Source organism: Gadus macrocephalus, chromosome 23 (assembly GCF_031168955.1).
Source record: "Gadus macrocephalus chromosome 23, ASM3116895v1".
Taxonomy (NCBI): Eukaryota; Metazoa; Chordata; class Actinopteri; order Gadiformes; family Gadidae; genus Gadus; species Gadus macrocephalus.
Window position 1 is genome coordinate 14,112,534 of NC_082404.1, and position 25,123 is coordinate 14,137,656.

The 25,123-nt window shown below is 42.7% G+C and overlaps 2 long non-coding RNA genes across 27 annotated transcripts in view; both read right to left on the reverse strand.

Annotated features, from left to right (window-relative positions):
- The window catches only part of LOC132452468 (uncharacterized), a 205,931-nt gene extending 184,739 nt beyond the window's left edge, over window positions 1-21,192 (reverse strand). For 19 of the 26 annotated variants that reach the window (XR_009524344.1, XR_009524343.1, XR_009524349.1 and 16 more), the window contains exons 1-9: window positions 20,728-21,192; window positions 20,315-20,516; window positions 12,716-12,842; window positions 12,468-12,563; window positions 11,554-12,256; window positions 11,312-11,403; window positions 11,137-11,215; window positions 10,675-11,063; window positions 10,261-10,462 (exon numbers count right to left, since the gene is read on the reverse strand). This is a non-coding gene — a long non-coding RNA (uncharacterized LOC132452468). Of the gene's footprint in view, window positions 1-10,260; window positions 10,463-10,641; window positions 11,064-11,136; window positions 11,216-11,311; window positions 11,404-11,553; window positions 12,257-12,467; window positions 12,564-12,715; window positions 12,843-20,314; window positions 20,517-20,727 lie in introns of all 26 variants that reach the window. The other 7 variants (XR_009524356.1, XR_009524354.1, XR_009524350.1 and 4 more) reach the window with 7 other exon arrangements.
- Window positions 21,193-21,552: 360 nt separating this feature from the next.
- On the reverse strand, window positions 21,553-22,777 carry LOC132452160 (uncharacterized). The gene is made up of 3 exons (XR_009524251.1): window positions 22,188-22,777; window positions 21,844-22,098; window positions 21,553-21,639 (listed from the first exon to the last, which is right to left on the reverse strand). It is a non-coding gene; the product is annotated as an uncharacterized LOC132452160 (long non-coding RNA).
- Between the last annotated feature and the right edge of the window lie 2,346 nt (window positions 22,778-25,123).

Here is a 25,123-nt window from a genome sequence, read left to right on the forward strand (position 1 = left end):
TCCCCTGGGACGCCGCAAGCCCCGCTTCTAATATCCTGTCTGATGGGCCTGTGAGAGAGGGCATGTGTGTGTGTGTGTGTGTCGGTGTAGCTGTGTGTGTGTGTGTGTGTGTGTGTGTGTGTGTGTGTGTGTGTGTGTGTGTGTGTTTGTGTGTTTGTGTGTACGTGCCTGTGTGTTTGTGCGTGTGTGTGCGTCTGCATGTGGGTGTGTGTGTGCCCGTGTGTGTGTGTGAGTGTGTGTGCGTGTGCCTGTGTGCGCGTTAGCATGTGTGCCTGTGTGTGCCTGTGTGTGTGTGCGTTTGCATGTGCGCGCGCGTGTGTGTGTGTGTGTGTGTGTGTGTGTTTCCACAGTGATATGTTTCCTCTGTGTACTCTGGGTGTGTGCTGCTTGGATGAGGAGACCAGGTAAACACTACACACGCTTTAACTGCTAGAATTCATACCAGTGGTAGTAACCATCGTGGAGATAACAGCATGACGTGTGTCGGACTGGATTATTTTCTCCAGCAGTATTTTATTAGAGGTGAAGAATATCAGAAGCATCCTCTTCAACATGTCCACCCCCACGCCCACAACTAACTCAGTAAGTCATGTTCTGCCGAGCGACTTGAACTTCCTCACATGTTGTCCTGTTCCAGCGAGCTAAAGATCTCCGCTTTCCTTCACACCATCCCATCCTGTTTTTATTCAAGAATTAATGTTTCCTCTGAGTAGTGATCTGTCACTCCCTCTTCCATCTGCTCTCTCTCTCTCTCTCTCTAGATTTTTTTTCTCACGTTGTCATGATTGTCACAGCAAAACTTTAAAAAACACAAAACGGTGAAAGAGGGTCCCTTAATTTTGCCATCTACTACTAGAAAACCAAATAATGCTTTCAGCACTGATTGATGCCTAGCTCTCTCTGAACTCTCATCATTTATTTTTTATGTTTCATCTGCTATGTTATGAGCCATTCCTCTAGTTAGAGTGGTTGAGGCCTGTTGAGAGTTAGGGGGTGTCATCCAATAGCATCGGAACACGGCCTTGTTAAGCCTCAGGGACTGTAATTAGTAAAAAGCTCTTTACATCAGAACTACATCATCATCATCATCATCACAACAGTAATATCAGGCAGCTCTCCAGGAAGCACCACGTTGGTGGCAGTGCCAGTAACACACACACACAGGCTCTCTTTAAATCCTTTAGTTTCGGTTGGATTTGGTCTTCACATGCCATTGTAACATTCAAACCAATTTAACTAACTAACTCCGAGATTCTTATTCTGGACCCACTCTGGCATTGGTGTCGTGTAAGGGGCCGGTTTCCTACGGAGCTGCTGGTGCGTGCAGCTGAGGCCTGAATAAAGGCGGCGTGCGAGTCCTCATTCAGCAGCACATTGATCACGGTGTCTGCTCAGGCGGTCGGCGGAGAACCGGTCCTGATGGGCAGATAGCGGCTCTCCTCCAAGCCGGAGGGACAGGTGCAATTAAAATGAAAAATCTCACGGAGTTCCACAATAAAGCCTTGATTAGCCCGTGATACCGTGGTGACTGAGTGATCACTCGGTCGCCATGGGAACCACCATTGCGGCGACGAGCTCGGCGGCGCTCGCATGAGCCGCACCTGAATGCCTCGTGCACCGCGGCTGGGGGAGGGCTTAGTGGACCCCCCATCTTATCACATATATATCTATATGTATACATATCTATAGATATAGAGGAACCTCTAGTGGACCCCACATCTTATTACTTATAAATATATATATATATATATATATATATATATTTATATAGAGATACCTCTAATAGACCCCACATCTTATTACATATTTAGATATATACCTATATTTATATAGAGATATATCAACCCTTTCTCACGAAAATACGTGACACTGTCACGTTATTTAATCTATTGAAACGTGATCAGGGACACGTATTTTCAAAATGTTTGTGTCAAAAAGCACAAATTTCAAACTCATGTATTTCAATTGGAAGTATTTGTCGTGTCACTAAGCACGACTTCCAAACTAAGGTTCTGTCCATGAGCGTTCTCCCTAATGTCCCTTAAGGAGCTCCGTACAGAACATTTATTGTTAAAAATAGTCTGTGATAACTAACAATATGACAGCTTTTGGCCACCCGTTTCTACTTTCACATTTGATTCTGAGAAATTGTGACAATTCACGGATTGTATATTAAATGCAGGTGCGCAGCTCTGTAGGCAAACAGCGAAGGAAAAAAGGGTATCTGCTTCATCTGTTCTTTTTAGAATTGTATGTCTTGATGTTTTGATCTAGCCATAGATCTGTTGTCTTGTTTTTGGCTATGTGAATGGAAATCCGCGTCGATGCCTCGCAAGTCCAGTGTCGCGATCGGACGTTGCCATCTAGAAATCATACCGTATTTAATGGGTTATCATTAATATTGATGTGTAGGGGTTGATTATAACTCGTGAATAATATTGTTTATACCACGGTCTGGAGCAATACTCGTATTCTGATTGGCTGCAGGGTGTGCATTAACTCCTGATATAGGCCTACAGACACCTGCTAAGTAGTTCCAGTCAGTGTTTAGATTCTCTGCCCGAACCCGAGCCCGAGCCCGACCCGACCCGCGATCTGAGGAGAAATCTATGCCATAAACAGAAATAGTACAGGCCTTTATTACACGGGTCTTCTCAATGCAGTGGAACGCTCCGTTCACTTGCATGGGTAGTAGTCCGGTGACTTGTCAACCCCAGCGTCTTCCGTTGCTAAGCGACGTCACGTCAACACTACGAATGCTGGTAACGAATAAATTGTAAAAAAGACACAGCATGTGAAGTTATTTTTTCGTTTTGGCAAGTAGCCGTGTAATAAGCGGGCTAATGTATAGAACGTCGCCGGTCATTATCGAAAATAAGACCCTTCAGGGCGAAGCAAGACACCTTCGCTGCGCGTCGGGGTACTGTTCGCCCTGGCGGGGCTTATTTTCCCGATAATGACCGTCGTTCTATACATTATCCCTTGCATATATTTTGAGCAGAGTAGGCCTAGTAACAAATGTGTACAAAGTTACATATGTATTAAAAAAAAATTCGGGTTGAAATCGGGCTCGGGCTCATAATTACAGTTAATGTGTCGGGTCGGGCCGGGCTCGGACAGAACGTGCTCGGGCTTGATTTTCTTTATTAATCTTTATTATCTGAATGGGAAATCCAATAGGCCTATTTTAGGACCTAATCACGTTAAACGTGTTTCTAATAACATTTCTAGCGAGAAATATACTTTTTACTTGCATAATCTTTAGTCAGCGATTGTGTCTGATCTTTAGTTTTATAGTTATTAGGAAGATTTTATTGGCTCGCTCGCATGTTTCAACGATGTCAGGTTGCTAGGGAAGCTGCTTTCGCTAAACTAGCAGCTCACGTGTTTCCTGCCTTTGTGTTATTAAACTGTTGCTTTATGTAACTTCTAATGATATCATCTTGTTAGAAACACGTATATCTGAGCCAACCCAGTCGCCAAAAGCATACGTTGACAGTGTACGTTTTCGTGAACACTGGATTACGTCGCATTTCAACATAAAATAGCGTGACACACACACACACACACACACACACGGGCTTTGACTTTTGCCCAAAAATCATATTCGAAGTTTGTTTGTTTATTAATATTAATATTCGAATATTTATTAATAATATTTTGACCAGTAAGACCTGGGCTGAATCCGAATACTTAGTACATACTATTTCTGTTCAGTGTCTACCACTTGACCGTACTACACTTGACAATGTAGTACGGTCTACAGCTATGCATAGAACGCCTCTGAAACTCCGTCGGATGTTTGGAGATGGCGTTTCTCCCCTCAGATGCCGGCAAAATTACCTTGATAAGTTACCTGTTATCCGTCTTGTCATCGTTGCTATTAAATTAAAAATGTCTCTTTTTACTTAATTACTTACTTTACTTTTTTAATGTCTCCTTTTTTCGCCGCTTTCTACAACGTCTTTCTGAGCCGCTGTTGGTAATGTCGGGTCAGCCATCTCTTCTTCGTTCGTTACCAGACTCCGGTTGCATTGTGGGATAGCGTAGTGACCTACCGTTGTATACTGTGGCGGTAGTACGCATTCTTTAACGTTTTCCGTACTACACAATGCGTACTGAGCATTCAGACGCGCTATATTTGTGGCGTACTACAAAATGCATACTATAAGTATGAGTATTCGGATTCAGCCCTGGATTGGGTTTTGCGAGGTTTGTTTACCGGCGTTGCTATGGTTACCGGTCTTGCGTGTTCCAACGGTTTATTAGGTTTCTAATAAATCGCTGTCTAATCAATACTTCAGTCACTGCCTCTTCCGTGGTCATTACAATATTATGAATAGACTGCGTCAGGTTCTCCGACGTCTCTCCCTCTTGGCCTGCCCATAACAGGTTCGAATATTAAAGACTGCCTAATATTTGTTCGATTTTTGATTTATTTTTTGATATTCGAATTATATTCGAATTACGAAGTTCGGAGTCAAAGCCCTAACACACACACACACACACACACAATGCATTTCGCTGCTTAAACAACAACAAAAAATATTCCCTCAAATATTATTACTTTAAAAACATTGGCCAAAGTGGAATATCTTTTTTATTTGGGCTGCTTCTAGGATATTTTGGGTGGATTTTGAACGGTATGTGGGCAGGATGTTTTTTGCAGGACCTGGCAACCCTGCGCTGTTGCCCGAGGTGCTGAAATGCTCCGGAACAGATCTGGATCCACTATGGCCAAAAGACTTGTATGCCCCCCCTCGCCCCTTAAATAAATACTATGGCAGAATAAAGAATAAATTCATGCATTATCATTCAACTTGAACATGTGTTTTTACAGTATAGCGTGGTGGAGGGATGACGTATGTTGGCCAACCCGGAAGCTTCGCCCTGGGTTCCCTTGACAAAAAGCCAACAGGTTTTTCCATTGGATTTTGGATTATTGCAGAAAAATTAGCATCTTTGAAGCACCTCCTCAAAAACTGAAAATAAATAAATACATAAAAATATCTGTGCTCCAAAGAACAAAATGTAAACCAATGCATTCTGAATGGGAGTTTTTCTCAGATTTTTCCATGCTACACAGAACGAAATGTAACCCCATGCAAATAAAGACTTGTTCATAATAATTTAAATATCATTAATCTCCTGAGTGTGTAGGGTGGTATTCTATTTTTTTCAACGGGGCTGCATCCAGTCACTTGACCGTCATGGTTGCTATGGTGGTTGCTATCGACCGCCCCCTCTAATCCTTACATGGTTGTAAAAACCATGCGGCAAAGGAGCTGCCGTCAATTATGTTGTTTTTGTCGTAAACTAGGGTCCGATGGTTAAAAAATAGACCGATATTCCAAGGTATCCTTAAAAGGCAGCTTGGATGTTTTTATTTTCTGCAGTTTAGACTTCTATAACCTATTTTTGAAAGCAAAACACCAAGCTCATTGATTTAACGAGGCAGGGTTATTTGAAACAATTTATTAAATAAATATTTATGAGAGGTCATTCCTTCTCCTGAGTTTGCTTCCTATTTATGTCTAGTGTACAACCCTACTGTCCACAAGCATCACATCCCCTCCCCATATGGATTTGGAGAATTGTTGCCACGTCCCAGTGGTGGAGGTATCATATATATGAAAGAGGGCATTCAATTATACTACAATGATCAATTAGGGGGCCGAAGCCCTAAAGGAAGTAATGCAATAGGTGACTGAGTCGACAACATTTAAGTAAGCTGTACCTTGGGGTCTCTTATATATCAAAGGGGTTCTCAAAGGACGCATATACGCTTCAACCTGTGGCTCCAGCCATACAGGAAATGACTCAGCAAGTGCTCCATCTCGTTGCACCTCACCCAGCGGCTCGCTTGCAAGATTTTGGCCTGAAGTTCTTCCCAGACCTACACCGTAGCCATCCAACCTGCATATCTGAGAATCAGGCCTCTCTTTAATAATGACAAAAAGTTATGAGAGAAATACACATGAACTTTTGTTGTCTCATAAGCGGCGTGGTGCCGGCTCCTTTTGACCTTTTGACCCCAGACTTCTGGGGGAATAGCTGAATCAATTCATTAGTCAATCAGAAGTATGTAAATATCTTCCCGGTGGCGTAAGAGGGCGGACAATGTGTCCTTCAACATCTACGCTTCCAGGCGATTGCAACGGTGCCACACATGAGCATATTCGAACATGTTTAATGGTAGTAATTAGCTGTCGAAATTGGAGGCCTTAATCAATAATGAGCAGCTATTGATTTGCTTCCCGATAGAATTTTTTTGACAAATGACATGTTATGTAGCATCTACACGTTGAGCTGAGTCCAATGACACCAAGCATGACACTCTAGCAAATGGTAACATGTATTTTACATGGTACACGTATGGTCTAGGACATGATCTCGGTGTGGCAAGAGGGCGAGCTTGATCTCATTGGACTCAGCTTAACGTGTAGATGCTAAATAACATGTAATTTGTAAAAAATCGGGAAGCAAATCTATAGCTGGTCATTATTGATAAAGGCCTCCAAAATCGACAGCTAATTACTACCCCGAAACATATTCAAATATGATCATGTGTGGCACTGTTGCAATCGCCTCGAAACTTAGATGTCAAAGGACACCTTGTTTGCCCCGTTACGCCACCGGGAAGATATTATCATACTTCTAATGGATTGATTCATATTTTAAGGTTCTCGGAGTGAGATTTTAAGCGGCTGCAGCAGAAGTGTTGAGACGCAAGATGATAGACATTTATAGAATATTCCCATTCACATTATGATTCTTCGTCATAACTATCCGACCAAACATCCTGCACATTCACCGATTCACTGTTTTTCCACCACATTCTGAAACATTAGGTCTTGCAGGCAACACTTCTGAGGGGCTTTGTCCAAATGACAGTCCATTTGGGAAAACTTTTTTCTCTAAGGGCTAGAACTCCAAATCTCGGATATGTCGTCTTTTGGCCATATGTGGAACCAGATCTGTTCCGGAGCATTTCAGCACCTCGGGCAACAGCGCAGGGTTGCCAGGTCCTGCAAAAAACATCCTGCCCACATACCGTTCAAAATCCACCCAAAATGTCCTAGAAGCAGCCCAAATAAAAAAGATATTCCACTTTGGCCAACGTTTTGAAAGTAATAATTTTTGAGGGAATATTTTTTGTTGTTTTAGCAGCGAAATGCATTGTGTGCGTGTGTGTGTGTGTGTGTGTTTGTACATGTATACCACGCTATTTTATGTTGAAATGCGACGTAATCCAGTGTTCACGAAAACGTACACTGTCATATGCTTTTGGCGACTGGGTTGGCTCTCAGATATACGTATTTCTATAAAGTAACGGTTTTAATAACACAAACGCAGGAAACACGTGAGCTGCCAGTTTAGCGAAAGCAGCGTCCCTAGCCACCTGACGTCGTTGAAACATGCGAGCGAGCCGATAAAATCTTCAGAATAACTATAAAACTAAAGATCAGACGTAATCACTGACTAAAGATTATGCAAGTAAAAAGTATCTTTCTCGCTAGAAATGTTATTAGAAACAAGTTTAACGGTGATTCGGTCCTAAAATAGGCCTATTGCATTTCCCATTCGATTAATAAAGAAAATCAAGCCCGAGCACGTTCTGTCCGAGCCCGGCCGGCCCCGACACATTAACTGTAATTATGAGCCCGAGCCCGATTTCAACCCAACATTTTTTTTAATACATATGTAACTTTGTACACATTTGTTACTAGGTCTACTCTGCTAAATATATATGTAAGTGATAATGCATAGAACGCCGGTCATTATCGGGAAAATAAGCCCCACCAGGGCGAACAGTACCCCGACGCGCAGCGAAGGTGTCTTGCTTCGCCCTGAAGGGTCTTATTTTCGATAATGACCGGCGACGTTCTATACATTAGCCCGCTTATTACACGTCTACTTGCCAAAACGAAAAAATAACTTCACATGCCGTGTCTTTTTTACAATTTATTCGTTACCAGCATTCGTAGTGTTGATCAGCAGAGAAATAATTTGTCCGCAAAGACGGTTACGTCGCTTAGCAACGGAAGACGCTGGGGTTGACAAGTCACCGGACTACTACCCATGCAAGTGAACGGAGCGTTCCACGGCATTGAGAAGACCCGTGTAATAAAGACCTATAATATTTCTGTTTATGGCATAGATTTCTCCTCAGATTAGGCCAATAAAAACGCTCGATCAAAGGCCCGGCCCGAGGATAGTGGTGGGAAATATCGGCCCGACCTGGTGTTGTGCCAAAAAGTGATCAGCTGCCAGAAAGTGATTTCAGCCGCGGGAGCGCGCACAGCCTGTTAAAGCTAGGCTATATCGCCTCGAAACGTGAGTGCGGCAGCAAAGTCTGATCAGTCATACTAGTGAATAGCACTACAGGACTATTGTCCGCTGTATTAACACAGATATGTAATTTAAGGTGACAAGACATCGACGTTGTACGGGGATCGACGTCTGATCAGTCACACTAGTCAATAGCACTACAGGACAATGTCCGCTGTATTAACACCAGGGGCGATTCTAGGTTGCATAAACGTCCAGGGCTTAGCCCAGAGGGAAAATAAAAGTATCCCTTTGGGCATACAATTTTATTTTTTTTGTCTGCTTTATTGTGCATGGAAATTTTTTCTGAATGCTTTACTTAAATAAACAAAAATACCCGGTTTATTATAGCTTTAAATAGCTACCTGACTGCTTTGCTGCTTATCCCCAAACATCTTAAGTTCTATTCAAGTTATTTCAGAGTAAATGAATGCAAGTGGGACACTATATACAGTATATATATATGTATACATAAAAATATTATTATTCTTTTATTTTATTCATTTTACCCAAAAATTATATTCGGGGCTAATTAAAAAATATCCGGCGCTTTAGCCCCCAATAAAACAGCCTTGTGATTCCACTGAGTATAAGTGCACAGGACACTGCCTAAGTATGAGTATAAGTACCCAGGATACTGGCTCAGTACGAGTATCAGTACACAGGATGCTGGCTCAGTATGAGTATATGTACACAGGTTACTGGCTCAGTATGAGTATAAGTACACAGGATACTGGCTAAGTATGAGCTGGAGTGGGGGGCGTTGGAGGCCCTTTGTGGCCCCCTGCCATCCGTCAGACCCCGTCCTCCGCCACCTGACGTCCGGTCCGTCGATGGGAACACCGTCGACGGCAGGGATGTTTCTAGGTTTCAAAAACATCCGGGGCTTAGGAAAATGAAAATGCCACAATAATTTTTTCGGAATGCTTCACCTAAATAAACAAAATACAGTTTATTATAGCTTAAAATAGCTACCTGACTGCTGTGCTGCTTATCCCCAAATGTCTAAAGTTCCATTCAAGTTGTTTCAGAGTAAAATGAATACAAGTGAGACAGACTTTAAACACACATATCTGACTGGGGATAGGATAGGTTAATTCACTTGAGGTGGTAAAAAGGTTATGTTTTTAAACTGTTTCTCTTGCCAGAAGGACTATCTAGACTAGGCTACTTATAAATCTTTTTACTTACTTTATTTTTTTTAACCCAAAAATTATACCCTCTGGGTTCAGGGTCTGCGTTCAGGGCCTAATCGGCCAGGTAAACACGCGTCCTTCCGTCCTCTGAGCTCCAGGAAACGCACCAAGTTCCACCAACGTAGCTATAGTACATTGATGTGAGACGGGTTGGTGGATTGAACGTGTTGAAGTAGCAGAGAATGGCCTGCAGGGCAGTATGTGCATTGTTAAATACATGGATAGGCTTGAATTTTGTAGTAATATGGAAGTTTAATATTTTTACAATAGATTATGTGAACATTGCTGAATAACAATCATATATTAAATGTTTTGCAGGAGTTTAGCTTGACATTAACCAAGTTAAAGGACAATTAAATGAACCGTACCAAACATGTAGAAGTCAATGTGGGATTTTAATATATAAACAAAAACACTTGACAGAAGTTTAGTACAATTTTGTAAAAGAAAGCAGAGGAAAACATTTTCCCAAATTAATCTTTTCAAAACGTCACCACCATTCCGAAAGGAAGTGAAGGTTTGTGTAAAAGCAGTCCTCTCTGACCAGCTCTGTCCCTGACTCTAAACCCTGACTCTCAACCCTAACGCTGAACCCTCTGAGGGCAGGAAGACGCGCCTTCAGTGTAAAGGTTCGAACAACAGAGAAGGAAGAAGAAGAGGAAGCAGTAGAGAGTAGTGAATTAGTGAGGTTAGTGACAGACGTGAGGGAAAGGCGTGTGGAAGCACACGTTACATGTGGGGTCAAGAAGATCACTCCCACTGGAGGTCATTGATCCATCAGGCTCAGACTGCTGAGCTCAGCAGGTCTTCTGCAGGACGAGGCGCAGATGAACTGAGGAGACGGGACCAGCAGGATGTCAGGATCAGGGCGGGTTCAGCTCAGGTGTGTCTACCCCCGACCAAAGAGGATCAGGTGAGGTTCAGCTCAGGTGTGTCTGCCCGGACCAAACAAGGACATTGATTAGGTTCAATATTCAAAAGATGTAGCATTATCTGAACCAAAGATAAGTCGAGCAGGCAGGCTTTAGGGCGCCTTGCTCAAGGACGCATCACTGTATTCTGAGGACTTGAACCCGGCAACATTGGTTTGAGAGTTGAACCCCCAACCCCCTACCTAGTCCACGATGTCCAGATAATGCAAACTTACGAGGAATCCTTGATGGTAGAGTCCTGGTTGTCCTCAGGATTTGCCTTCCAGATGTACGGCTTCTCCATCAGTCCTCCAGATTCCTGTCTGATTACAAATGTAATTTGTCTCTAATGTAAGGTCACAAACACAGGAGTAGTTGGGCTCTAATGGCACGTAACAAAGTAGCAGCTGTAGTTTTTCTGGTAACCAACCACAGTAGTATGCCTTAACTTCTACTGGACAAACTAATCCTGCGTTACAACAAGTCCAGTCTGTTTACTTTATGCAAACTTACGAGGATCTTTGTTGGTAGAGTGATGTCGTCCTGCAGAGTCTTGGCTCCTCCATCAGCGCTCCACAGCCAGAGTCCTGGTCTGGAACAAACAGCGCAAGTCTGGCCCCAACGTCTGGTAACAAACATGTCGTTTTTCTTAATTTTAAGCCCTTTATTTCCACTTTGTTAGGTTAATACAAACTTACAATCCTTGTTGGTAGAGAGATGGTCATCCACCAGATTAACGGCTCCCCTACCAGCTCGCCTCCGCTCCAGAAACACGTCCTAGTTAGAAAACACAGCGGTAGTTTGTTAACGCATGTCAAAGTAACAGCTGTATTTTGCCCTTTAAGTCAACCATGTAAGTAAATACAAACTTACGAGGAATCCTTGTTGGTTGATTCCTAGTCATCCTCCAGCGTCTCAGCTCCTCCATCAGCTCTCCATCAGCTCTCCTCAGACAGAGTCCTGGCCTGGAACAAACAGCAGAAGTCTTGCTTCAATATGTGGTAAAACAGACGTAGTCGGTATATATGGTACAAACGCCGGTGGTTTGTGGTAGCAGTATTCTACGAGAAGTGGCAGTGAGTGTTATGGTCACTTCAGAGTCAGGCTCCATCTACCTCACGACAGACATCCTCCACCAGGCAGGGCCACCAGCACGGCTCCTCCATCAGGCAGGGCCTTCAGCACGGCGGCTCCTCCTCCAGGCAGGGCCTCCAGCACGGCTCCACCATCAGCTCCTTCAGCCATGGATTCCGGGTCTGGTTACAAACACAGAAGTTTAATAATTTTTTTTGTGAAGGAAAGCAGAGGAAAACATTTTCCCAAATTAATCTTTTCAAAATGTCACCACCATTCAGAAAGCAAGTGAAGAGGTTTGTGTAAAACCAGCCCTTCCTGACCAGCTCTGTCCCTGACTCTAAACCCTGACTCTCAACCCTAACGCTGAACCCTCTGAGGGCAGGAAGACGCTCCTTCAGTGTAAAGGTTCAAGGAGACACTCCTTCAGAGTAAAGGTTCGAACCACGGAGAAGGAAGAAGAAGGGGAAGGAGTAGAGAGTAGTGAAGTAGTGAGGTTAGTGACAGACGTCAGGGAAAGGCGTGTGGAAGCACACGGGTACATGTGGGGTCAAGAAGATCACTCCCACTGGAGGTCATTGATCCCTCAGCCTCAGACCGCTGAGCTCAGCAGGTCTTCTGGAGGACGAGGCTCAGATGAACTGAGGAAACGGGACCAGCAGGATGTCCGGATCAGGAGGGGTTCAGCTCAGGTGTGTCTGCCCCCAACCAAACAGGATCAGGTGAGGTTCAGCTCAGGTGTGTCTGCCCGGACCAAACGAGGACATGGATTAGGTTCAATATTCAACAGATGCAACATTATCTGAACCAAAGAGACGTCATTAAGGAGCAGGCAAGCTTTGGGTCGCCTTGCTCAAGGACGTATCACTGTATTCTGAAGACTTGAACCCGGCACCATTGGTTTGAGAGTTGAACCCCCAACCTAGTCCACTAGGTCCAGATAATGCAAACTTACGAGGAATCCTTTATGGTAGAGTCCTGGTCGTCCTCAGGATTTGCCTTCCAGATGTACGGCTTCTCCGTCAGCCCTCCAGACACTAGTAGTTTGTCTCTAATGTAAGGTCACAAACACAGGAGTAGTTGGGATCTAATGGCGCGTAACAAAGTAGCAGCTGTAGTTTGTCTGGTAACCAACCACAGCAGTACGCCTTAACTTCTACTGGACAAACTAATCCTGCATTACAACAAGTCCACTCTGCTTACTTTATGCAAACTTACGAGGATCCTTGTTGATGGAGTGATGTCGTCCTCCAGAGTCTTGGCTCCTCCATCAGCTCTCCTCAGCCAGAGTCCTGGTCTGGAACAAACAGCGCAAGTCTGGTCCCAACGTCTGGTAACAAACATGTAGTTTGACTTATTTTTAAGCCCTTTATTTCCACTTTGTTGATACAGGTTAATACAAACTTACAATCCTTGTTGGTAGAGAGATGGTCATCCTCCAGATTCACGGCTCCCCTACCAGCTTGCTTCCACTCCAGAAAGGGTTCTAGTAAGAAAACACAGCAGTAGTTTGTTAACGCATGTCAAAGTAACAGCTGTATTTTGCCCTTTAAGTCAACCATGTAAGTAAATACAAATTCACGAGGAATTCTTGTTGGTTGATTCCTAGTCGTCCTCCAGCGTCTCAGCTCCTCCATCAGCTCTCCTCAGACAGAGTCCTGGTCTGGAACAAACAGCAGAAGTCTTGCTTTAATGTGTGGTAAAACAGATGTAGTTGTCTGGTATATATGGTACAAACGCCGGTGGTTTATGGTAGCAGTATTCTATGAGAAGTGGCAGTGAGTGTGATGATCACTTCAGAGTCAGGCTCCATCTACCCCACGACAGACATCCTCCACCAGGCAGGGCCTCCGTCAGCTCCTCCACCAGGCAGGGCCTTCAGCACAGCTCCTCCATCAGCTCCTACAGCCATGGATTCCTGGTCTGGTTACAAACACAGTTGGTCTCAGAAGTAAATCACCTGGGGACGCAACACACCCCACCTCCTGCATCTGAGGTTCACTTGTAAAATGGAAGACGAATTTAAAACATATTTAAACACTTAAATTAGACAACGTCTGCAGATTGTCACGTTCAGCAATTCATCCACTACGGTCATAGCAGCACTAGTAACAATGAAGGCTCATATGACACCTACATAAATCTGGTATGAATCACAGCTTGGCACAGATGTAAAGTCATAAGATGATCAAAACCAGACCTAAACTACTGAGGATTTTAGTGTTTCAGATGAGGTTGGTGATGGTTACCCTCTGGTCCGGTGCTGCAGGCCCCTGGTCTCCAGCCTCAGTCTCCAGTCCATCCTGGCACCACAAGCCTCCGCTCCCCAGCCTCTCGGCCTCACCTTTCAGTTACAGCAGCTGGTTTATATCAGCTTACAAAAAAGTTACAAAATTAATTTAACTATTATTTTATAACTCAAGGCTGGAAAAGACTTGAGACCAGACATGAGCATTCCATTTTGGGAATGAAGACAGAGCAGTCCACAAGTTTAAAGAAGTGGTTCAGGCCATTCATTTCTCTACTCACACACAAGAGCACCGACATGTTCTGGAGGACTTCTGACAGGAGGTGGAGGTCTGGCTCTAGGTGAGGAGGTGGAGGTCTTGCTCTGGGTGAGGAGGCAGACACCTTGGGACAAACTACATGTTACCTTTTTAACCTGTACAGTTCTAGAGCATCTTCTACTGTAACATGTGGGAAGGACGGCCATTATTTTAGCTTTGATATTATCCAGTTGGTAACTCTGCACCAAAGTCGTTGTTTAACGTCATTCCATTTGGTAGGGTTTAACTTCTGTGGCAATTAATGACAGCAGATATTTAGAACGTACAAAAGCTGAAGTAACAAAGAACACTAAGCAGTATCGATATTAAATCAAATATACTCAGCCATATTCAGGTGCTGGGTTCCGTTGAAATGACACCTTGAAATGATTTTCATCCGTCACTGATGTAAAAAAATGGGCACGCAAGTAGAACGCCGTTTTGTACGCAGCGAGAGTCCCGTCACGTCATCGTGGTTAAAGTACGGCGCAACCATCGGAAATGATCAACATATTGTACGACGTACGTGTCAGTATGTATTTAATATCAAACTTAAGGTTGTTTAAGATAAGGGGCAACAATTCCCAATGGAAACTAAATAGTTTCCGTTGGCAACAGCTCGAGGTTACGCGAATACAATCCAGAACGTTCTGCCAGATTCCCTCAGGGGACTCCCGTCAAACTAACTGCCAGCTGGTTTCTTATGGTTGTCAAGACTACAACGTTCTATGCTAACCATTGGGACTAAATCAAGTGACCGCACTCAGAACCTTCCACGGCGGGAAGCAGAAACCGTCCGACTGGAATCCGAACATTCCGGCCGGAACCAACCAAAGAAAAAACAGAACCAGCGCCTCACCTTGAGCTGAACGGAGGAAGATCCTGAAGTCCAGCGATGGTCTTCATTAAAAACAACCAACAGACTTACCTTGAGGAGATCAGTTTGTTGCTGTTGGTCATTACTTCTATTCAGTGTACCTTTACATTATTATGCACCCAGTGTGTACAAGTTATATCACTCAAAACCGTACGAAGAACCAACTACCATGTACGTCCCACAACAACTTTAAACCTAAAATCATTCAAATCAAAACCGTGTCTACATTTTACAATTATCTAGATTATTCAGGGTACAAACCATACAGAGCAAATCTAAACGTTGAGCTCACAGAGAGCCGACCATAGCCCTGCAACGTCACCCTGACTGCCTCATCACCAACAGCAAATCATGCCAGCCAGCCAACACATGTACAGGTCCAGTGAGAAGTGGGCATCTGAGTGAAAGGACCGCCCATAATAAAAATAAGCCCTATTCCTGAACTATCCAACTATCTTCATGGTTTAAAGATTTACAGACTTGACATGCCATTGTGTTCTAATTACCTTTGTCTGCTCCCTCGTTACTCATAAAACTCTACAACTCCATCACAAGAATGTTGCATCCTACTCATGGGGGTGTGGTCTGAGTGAGCAGAGATGCATGCTGGGATACAGTGCTTTCTAAAGTCTTCAGTTCTATAGACACGCTCCTCAGGAGAAACCAAGTGTTTGAGAATCTGTCTTGACATTAGTTACATGAGCTGGAATATCCTTCAAGATGGCTCCAGGATTATCAGAGGAGAAAGGCCAAGAGGAAGATGTGAGGGTTCTTCCTCTCAGCCAGTGGAACAAACAACGGTCTTCATCAGAGTACCATCGAACACTTTGAAACATCCTCCTCTTTACACCTTGAAGCCCCAGTGAAGGTTTCCTTACCTCCTCAGCTGAAGAGTACAACTTCAGCTCGAAGAGCGCAACTTCAGCTCGAAGAGCGCACTAGTTGGAGTTCCCAGATTGGTCCTGATTTAAGGGAACCAATCGTTCAGCTAGTCCTGTCCGAAACAAATACAGTTCAGCCTGAGAAGACGTGAAACTGAGAGCAAGACAAGATCCACAGGGCTCTCCATCAATCCAGCCAGGTAGGAAGAGCCGTCTCATTACAGGTCTGAAGGTTATCTTGAATATCCATTTAGGTCCCTTTCCAACGTCACTCTCCTTTTGGAATTCCTTTAGGTGTCCATCCTCCATTGATCCTGATTGGTGTAGTCCTAGTTTGAAGTCACTGATCTGAACACGCTTTTTGCATCCTTTTACACTTGAGAGGTGGATACCCTCCTTCCTGCCCAGTGTGTTGGATATCGCTCTGCAGCGTCGCTCTGGGCTCTTCATGTCTACTGGAGGCCTCAAGTAAACGTGTGGCCGTCAATCAGGTATGATTTAGTTGACCATTCCAATATCCCAAGCAAATCACACAGACCCCCGTGTGAACATTAACACTATCAAAGCAGGCCAGACACACACGTAGAACCCCATGCCAGGTGTGAGTGGGAGACACACACAGTAGAACCCTAGCGATCAAAAATCATCCATCTCATGTCAAACCCAAACACACACACACCACTGAGCCACAAAAGGCCAAACAATCATGCAGGGTAAAAACCTCATGCCAAATAACGTTCCATCATCCAACCCCAGCTCTCCTGCCAGGGCACCCAGAACAACCAATGTCTCCAGAGAAGTAAATTATGTGCAACATTTTTCAGTGGCGTCCCACATTGGTGATGGATTATGCTTGGCGTCTCCAAAATGTGTCCCAGGTTGATTCAACGTCTCTGAAGTCATGTCTTTGTAGTCCAGTGGTTTCCTGAATGAGGGGCCTTCACAGATGCAAACAGTGCAGCTTTAGTCAGCCTGAGGACAGGAAGGAGGTCATCTGTTCAGAAGACCACCCAGTGGAGGGGGGTGGCTCTTGAGGAGCAAGATCCATCTTGGAATGGCCCCAATTAAGACCTTCTTGGAAATGAAACTGTTCCTGAGGAGTCACGATGTCTGGAGGGGACTGTTGAATGTGTTCCATGGTTCTGTGTCAGACTGAAGTTGTGTTTTAGCTGTTGAGATGAGGAGCCCCCTCTTCTCCCCCTGGTGTTTCTCCTTCTGAATCCCCGTCTCCATCTTAAAGAACATTCTAGTCCATGTAACTGACGTCACAACGGTTTCTCAAACACTCGGTATCCCCTGAGGGGGCGTGTCTACAGACCTGTAGAATTCAGACAGCTCTGTATCCCAGTATGCACCTCCGCTCACTCAGACCACGACCTCATCAGTAAAGCAACACTCATGTGATGAAGATGCAGAGCTCAGGAGAGTAGCTGGAAAGAAGACTGAAGACATCAGAACCCAACCCATTAAACCAGCTTACAACAATAACTTGGAGCCTGTAACCATTTTAACAAATCATTAAAACCAACATAAACCAAACACAAAGTAACCCATGCACTAGGGATGGGCGATATGGCCTAAAATCCATATTGCGATATACATTGCAACCTATTGCGATAACGATATATATCACGATATATAAATCATAATAGAACCATTTCAGAACAGGTTATATAGACTCTAAGGAAAGCCAAACTGCTAAATGTATAAAACAAAAGAAAGAAACTTAGTAGGCCTATGTCGTTTTGAGAACATTTATTGTGCAAAACTGTAATCATACAACATAATGTTGTAGCTGCAGAGACTTTAACAAAGAAAAAAAATCTTCTGTGTAATGACGTATACTTCTCTTAATTAAATTAAAACTGGTGGTGTCTTGTTAATAAAGAAACGGATACTGTCAATTAGGGAAATACATATTAGGCATGGCTATTTTAAATAAAGAAAAATCTTCCAAGTGTGTGCAGATACTTGATATTAAAACATAAAAGCGCAAAGTGAACGCATACAATTTTAAAATGAACATGAAATGAGGGCAATCGCCAGCTCCTCCGTTTCGCTTTCAGCCATATTTGCTTAGATGACGATGATGCGTTGAAGCCGGTTGCAGCTCATGGCTCTTTAAATTTCGCGGGTCGCGGATGATGCGTTGCTGCCGGTTGCAGCTCTTTAAATTTTGCGGGTCGCGGACGATGTGTTGCAGCCGGTTGCAGCTCGTGGCTCTTTTTAAATTTTGCGGGTCGCGGACGATGCGTTGCAGACGGTTGCAGCTCGTAGCTCTACCCATGACCCGCTCTTTATATTTCACGGGTCATGGATAGATCGCGTCAAACATGCATTATCGCGATAGAGCAATATAACTAAAATCTCTATCGTAGGCCATTTTTTTTCGTTTATATCGTGCATTCCTACCATGAACCAATAAAACATCCTTATTACTGAGATCAACCTTCAGGTAACGGGTTAACTCACCAGGAAGCCAAATACATCAATGTGCCCAAGAGTAGTGAGAAACTTATGACTTACAGTTTGCAGTTCATCTTCATGGTTAAGTTGGGATACTCACAGAACTGCAGTTAAATATCCATGATAGACCTTTGAAGGAAGGAACAGTTTACTCATGGTCCCCAAACTTGGGCACTGTCCCACAGTTCAACATCTACCATCTCTTTTCATTAAATCAGATAAATTAATGAATATACAAATTCAGGGCTTTTGGGATCATCCAACCTTTAAATAATGATTAAGATAATTAACTAATCCAGCTTTTTAATACAAGTTATACAAATTATTTGACTGTCAATAGTCAAGAGTGATTTACCTCTTACTTTGACAAGTTTGAAAGTATAGTCTCTAAAATGTTACCTTCAGGTAGAATCATTATTTAAATTTCAAATGAGAGTTAAACCGCCACAATCCCCGATTTCCTTCACACATTATCAGTGAATTATATTCAACATAGGCTACAAGTCACGCAAGTTGTGCTTTTCCAAACAATTCTACTCACATCAGGTTCAGATGAGATGCTCCTCTTTACTTCAAAAAGTCTTCAACTTGTGAAACAGGAAGAGATGTCAAATAAGTCACAACAGAACTCAACAAAACAGTGCACACGTTGGGGTTTCTGGGAACACAACATACCGCGTTTGGGAGACGCTACACTGCCAAACAGTGGAGGACAAAAACGTACTGTCCGGTTCCCTCTTAAGTGAAACGCACCAGATGCAACCAATTAACTGATTAACAAAACCACATGGCAGGCGAGCTGCGGCAGGGGAGTTAATTAGTAAAACTCAACGCAGGTCCGGCGCCCTCTAGTAACAGTGAGAGGCTATTTCAGCTCTGTGTTTGATCTTAAATGACCTCACACCATACAGACAAACATGTATTTTCTTACTATGCATTATTTTCCCAGTTTATAGATTTTTCAAGAAGAAGTTTTTTTCTTCTCAAAATGAATTGATAACATTCATGAGTAGGTCCTACCACGATTTAAATAGATTAGGGTTCAAACTGACACTATAACATTCATGTGCGCTATGTGGGGTAGATAAGAACAAATCCAGTCTCTTATCAGCTGCAATACGTTTTAAAGCGAGAATATGACACATTGGAGTCGTTTTCCTCCTGCCAGAAAATGATCTCAAGCCCTCTCTTGGTACTGAAATATGTTATGTCTTAAAATGCGTTGATAGCATTCATGAGTATCACATTAAATAGATTATATCCCATCCAGTGTCTATTACCAGCTGAAACACCTTTACATGGGCAAATATAAGACATTTCAATCGTTTCCCTCCTTCCAGAAATTGATCTGAAGCCGAATCTTGTAGTTAAAATGATATTCCTGCTCCAAACTGACACTATAACATTCATGTGGGCTATATGGGGTAGATAAGAACAAATCCTGTCTCTTTTATCAGCTGTTATACGTTTTAAAGCGAAAATATGACACATTGGAGTTTTCCTGGCAGAAAATTACACTGAACATTTTTATATGCTTTAAAATGTGTTGATAATAATCATGAGTATCACCTGCCAGAAAAAGATCAAGCCGAATCTTGTAGTTAAAATGGTATAATATATACAGCTTTTTATTTCATCACACTAATAATCAGTTTTTGTAGGAATCAAAACTTTTGGTATAATTACAGGGAAAAATCTCTGAACTTTAGAAAATATTAAATACAGAAGTACAGCGCTCATGTGATTTGCTGAAAACGAGGAAGACTTTTGATTGGCTACATAGTTCCCTGTTAAAAAGAAATGCATTTGTTAATCGAGCAATATCAAGGGAGTCCTCCCTGACCAGCTCTGTCCCTGACTCTAAACCCTGACTCTCAACCCTAACGCTGAACCCTCTGAGGGCAGGAAGACGCGCCTTCAGTGTAAAGGTTTGAACCACAGAGAAGGAAGAAGAAGAGGAAGCAGTAGAGAGTAGTGAATTAGTGAGGTTAGTGACAGACGTGAGGGAAAGGCGTGTGGAAGCACACGTTACATGTGGGGTCAAGAAGATCACTCCCACTGGAGGTCATTGATACATCAGGCTCAGACTGCTGAGCTCAGCAGGTCTTCTGGAGGACGAGGCGCAGATGAACTGAGGAGACGGGACCAGCAGGATGTCAGGATCAGGGCGGGTTCAGCTCAGGTGTGTCTACCCCCGACCAAAGAGGATCAGGTGAGGTTCAGCTCAGGTGTGTCTGCCCGGACCAAACAAGGACATTGATTAGGTTCAATATTCAAAAGATGTAGCATTATCTGAACCAAAGATAAGTCGAGCAGGCAGGCTTTAGGGCGCCTTGCTCAAGGACGCATCACTGTATTCCGAGGACTTGAACCCGGCAACATTGGTTTGAGAGTTGAACCCCCAACCCCCTTCTAGTCCACTATGTCCAGATAATGCAAACTTACGAGGAATCCTTGATGGTAGAGTCCTGGTTGTCCTCAGGATTTGCCTTCCAGATGTACGGCTTCTCCATCAGTCCTCCAGATTCCTGGTCTGGTTACAAACGTAATTTGTCGCTAATGTAAGGTAACAAACAGTAGTAATTTGTCTCTAATGAAAGGTAACAAACACAGTAGTTTGTCTCTAATGTAAGGTAACAAACACAGGAGTAGTTGGACTCCAATATCAGGTAACAAACACAGTAGTAGTTGGGCTCTAATGTAAGGTAACAAACACAGGAGTAGTTGGGCTCTAATGCAAGGTTACAAACACAGGAGTAGTATGTCTCTAATATCAGGTAACAAACACAGTAGTAGTTTGTCTCTAATGTAAGGTCACAAACACAGGAGTAGTTGGGCTCTAATGGCCCGTAACAAACTTGGGCCGTAACTTGTACCGGACAAACTAATCCTGCGTTACAACAAGTCCACTCTGTTTATTTTAGGCAATCTTACAATCTTACAGCAGTAAATCACCTGGGGACGCAACACACCACCACCTGCATCTGAAGTTCACTTGTAAAAGTGAAGACAAATTTAAACATATTTAAACACTTAAATTAGACAACGTCTGCACATTCTCGCTTTCAGCAATTCATCCAAACTGATTTTATCCTAAAACAATAAATCAGTTTAACTTCATCCATTTTCCTTGTCTGTGTTCTGCACAACCCCATAGTAGTCAGTAGTTTTTTTACAACAATCAAACCTAAACAAACAAATGTTTTCATATTCAAACAATTTATCAGGGGATGAAGACATTACCTTCATGACGAAAGCACCACGTTTTGAATGCTGTGCTTGATTGTGGCTTGCTGCCACTTTACATCCACCCAATCAGTCTTCTGTTAGAGGTTCTGCCGCCTCCTGAAGAACTGGCTGTAGTGATGGTTGAAAGATTCAAAACATATTTTATCCTGATTGTAATTTTAATTCAATGAGGGCCTACTTTGCTACAAACAAACAAAAAAACGTTGTTACATTACATCATTCTTAATGTTAAATAAAAAATACAAAATTAAAACAAAATTAACTGATAACATTTATTAAAATGTAATCTACATTATTATTAGCGGACCCTACCGAAACCGTTCCGCAGCAACGCCTGACTCTTTGTCCTCATCTTGACCCAAGGGATCCATGACAAACACGTTTTGGTTCAACTTGTAGAGATACTACAAGGAGAAATTACATTTCATTAGAATTTCACTATTGGCAGAGAATTATTATTGAGGATATATTTTGTATTATGTTCATTAAGGTTGTTACCAGGAATTTCCAGTGGTTGTTTGCAACATTCATGAATCCCATGACTCCATCGTAGTTGTCAAAGTTAAGCTGTAATTATTAACAAACATATTATAGAGAGCTTTTCATCTTCTAAATGTTTAATAATGTTAGCTTTGATACAATTTTAGCATTTTTACCTTGCGTAATGAGTGATTGGCCATGGCAGACCGTGCTCCAAAAACTATGACTCCGGCAGAATAATGGTTGTGGATAGCCTATATATTCTTTTCCCTTTCTTTCACATTCAGTATGGCTCTGAGGTAGCACTCATTTGTCTGAAAAAATTGATTACATTGGTAATAATATCTCAGACTGTACAAAATCTAAATGAATACAAATGTGATGGTTGCTGCGTTAAAAAAAAAAGTTTACCTCGGCCAGCAGCCACTTGCGTGGTGCTAGAGAATTGAATTCACTCTGGCGAAGAATGAGCTTGAAGGATATAGGCTAAAGAGGGATAATTGACTCACGGACAATAGTCCTGTAGTGCTATTGACTAGTATGACTGATCAGACGTCGGTACAACGTCGATGTCTTCTCACCTTAAAATACATATCTGTGTTAATACAGCGGACAATAGTCCTGTAGTGCTATTGACTAGTATGACTGATCATACTTTGCTGCCGCATGCACGTTTCGAGGCGATATAGCCTAGCTTTAACAGGCTGTGCGCGCTCCCGCGGCTGAAATCACTTTCAGGCAGCTGATCACCTTTTGGCACAACACCGGCCCGCGGGTCGGACCGCACTTGGAACTCGGCATAGAGATGGCGATCTCTCTGCTCCACTTCACCACTTTTTTTCAAGGCAAGGATAAAAGCATAGAAAGAGGTGATAACCACTATAAGTCGGGTCATGTGGAGAAAAAAAGTGGTGAAGTGGAGAAGAGAGATCGCCATCTCTGTGCCGAGTTCCAAGTGCGGGTGTGGTGACGTATATCATATGCGTCGAGAGCAGCGAAGAGCTGTAGTTCACAAAGCGGCCTCACATAAAACCTAAAATTATCAAACTTCTTCACTAGATTTTTTAGTTTTCTTTGCATGAAAAATTATCATTTAAATCCACAAACAACATATGTGTAATCCAGGTCATATAAAGGCTGGGACCAGAAAATAATTATTTTCTCTCCATTGACACCCATTCATATTTTTCGATCTCATAGGTCCCATGAGCTCTACCGGAAGGGGCGTGACTTCGCCACTCTATTTATTTATCTATCAACGCATGGGTCTAGTTTTAATGTGATGTATTTTGTGTGTGTCCAGTCAGACTTGTTGTCTCCCTTGTTCTGTGTGGTCTTGTAGGCTATACTGTGTGAGCCGAATCGCCTATGAATTCCCGACGTGTAGTTTGGTAAAGACTTGACTAGGCTATTTATCTATCGAGGCTATTAGTTAACAATTATTCGCCAAAGGCTAAGTGAATAGTGGGGAATAGCCCCCGAGACCGAAGGTTTATTTGTTGTTATCAGCTGACATTTTGCGATGAAAACAATAGAGTTTGAGACGTCAATCATGGGATATTGCCCAATATCCCGAGATAGCCAACCAATCAAATTGCGCCATTTTAGGAGGTTCACGTGTAGCATATAACTATATACAATATCTATGTATTTATCTATGAAACACATCCTTCCACACACAGTTCAAACACATAGGCCTACTCTTCTTTGACATTAGAACAGCCTAAATGTTAATAGAGACTTTGGTTTTAATTATTTTATTGCTGTATTTTATTTACATCTATTCGTATGAAGGTGTGTATACACACCAAAACGATTTTCTTTAAATGAGAGACTGTTGCATTTAATTATTTTTTTTGTTTGCAATGTGCATAGTTAAAAAGATTGAGACTAATACAAACAAGTTTTAAAAAAGCGTATACAGGTTGTGTATAGTAGCTAGTGTGTTGTTGAAAAGTAACTAAGTAAAGTAATTAGTAAAGTAACTAATTACTTTTGAAGATAAGTAATCAGTAAAGTAGCTGGATTACTTTCTTGGATAAGTAATCAGTAACTGATTACTTTTTCCAAGTAACTTGACCAACACTGACTCCTACACATCAATATTAATGATAACCCATTAAATACGGTATGGTTTCTAGATGTCATGGCAACGTCCACTCGCGACACTGGACTTGTGAGGCATCGACGCGGACTTCCATTCACATAGCGAAAAACAAGACAATAGATCTGTGGCTAGATCAAAACATCAAGACATACAATTCTAAAAAGAACAGATGAAGCAGCTACCCTTTTTTCCTTCGCGGTTTGCCTACAGAGCAGCGCACCTGCATTTAATATATCCGTGAATTGTCACAATTTCTCAGAATCAAAGGTGAAAGTAGAAACGGGTGGCCTAAAGCTGTCATGTTGTTAGTTATCACAGACAAGTTTAAGTACAAACGGGTGGCCAAAAGCTGTCAGATTGTTAGTTATCACAGACAATTTTTAACAATAAATGTTCTGTACGGAACTCCTTAAGGGACATTAGGGAGAACGCTCCCGGACAGAACCTTAGTTTGGAAGTCGGGCTTAGTGACACGACAAATACTTCCAATTGAAATACATGAGTTTGAAATTTGTTCTTTTTGACACGAGAAATTTGAAAATACGTGTCCCTGATCACGTTTCAATAGATTAAATAACGTGACAGTGTCACGTATTTGCGTGAGACCGGGTTGGATATATCTCTGTGGACGCTACATCTTATTAGCCTACATATAGAGATACAGTATACCTACATATGTTGAGAGAGATATGTCTCTAGTGGACCCTACATCTTCTTTCATATACAGAGGTATACATTGATATATATAGAGATATAGCTTTCTATATAGTTCATCTTCCTCCTCTCATCGAGTTCATTCTCCCTCCTCCTAACATTACTCACATAGCCTCGCACACACACACGCACACACACACACACACACACACGCACACTCTCTCACACAAACACACGCACACTCTCTCTCTCACAAACACACACACACACACTCACCTCCTAGCTAGCCTGTACCGCGAACGCTATTAGATTGGGGATGGGCAACCACACATACCAAACGCAGTCACACTC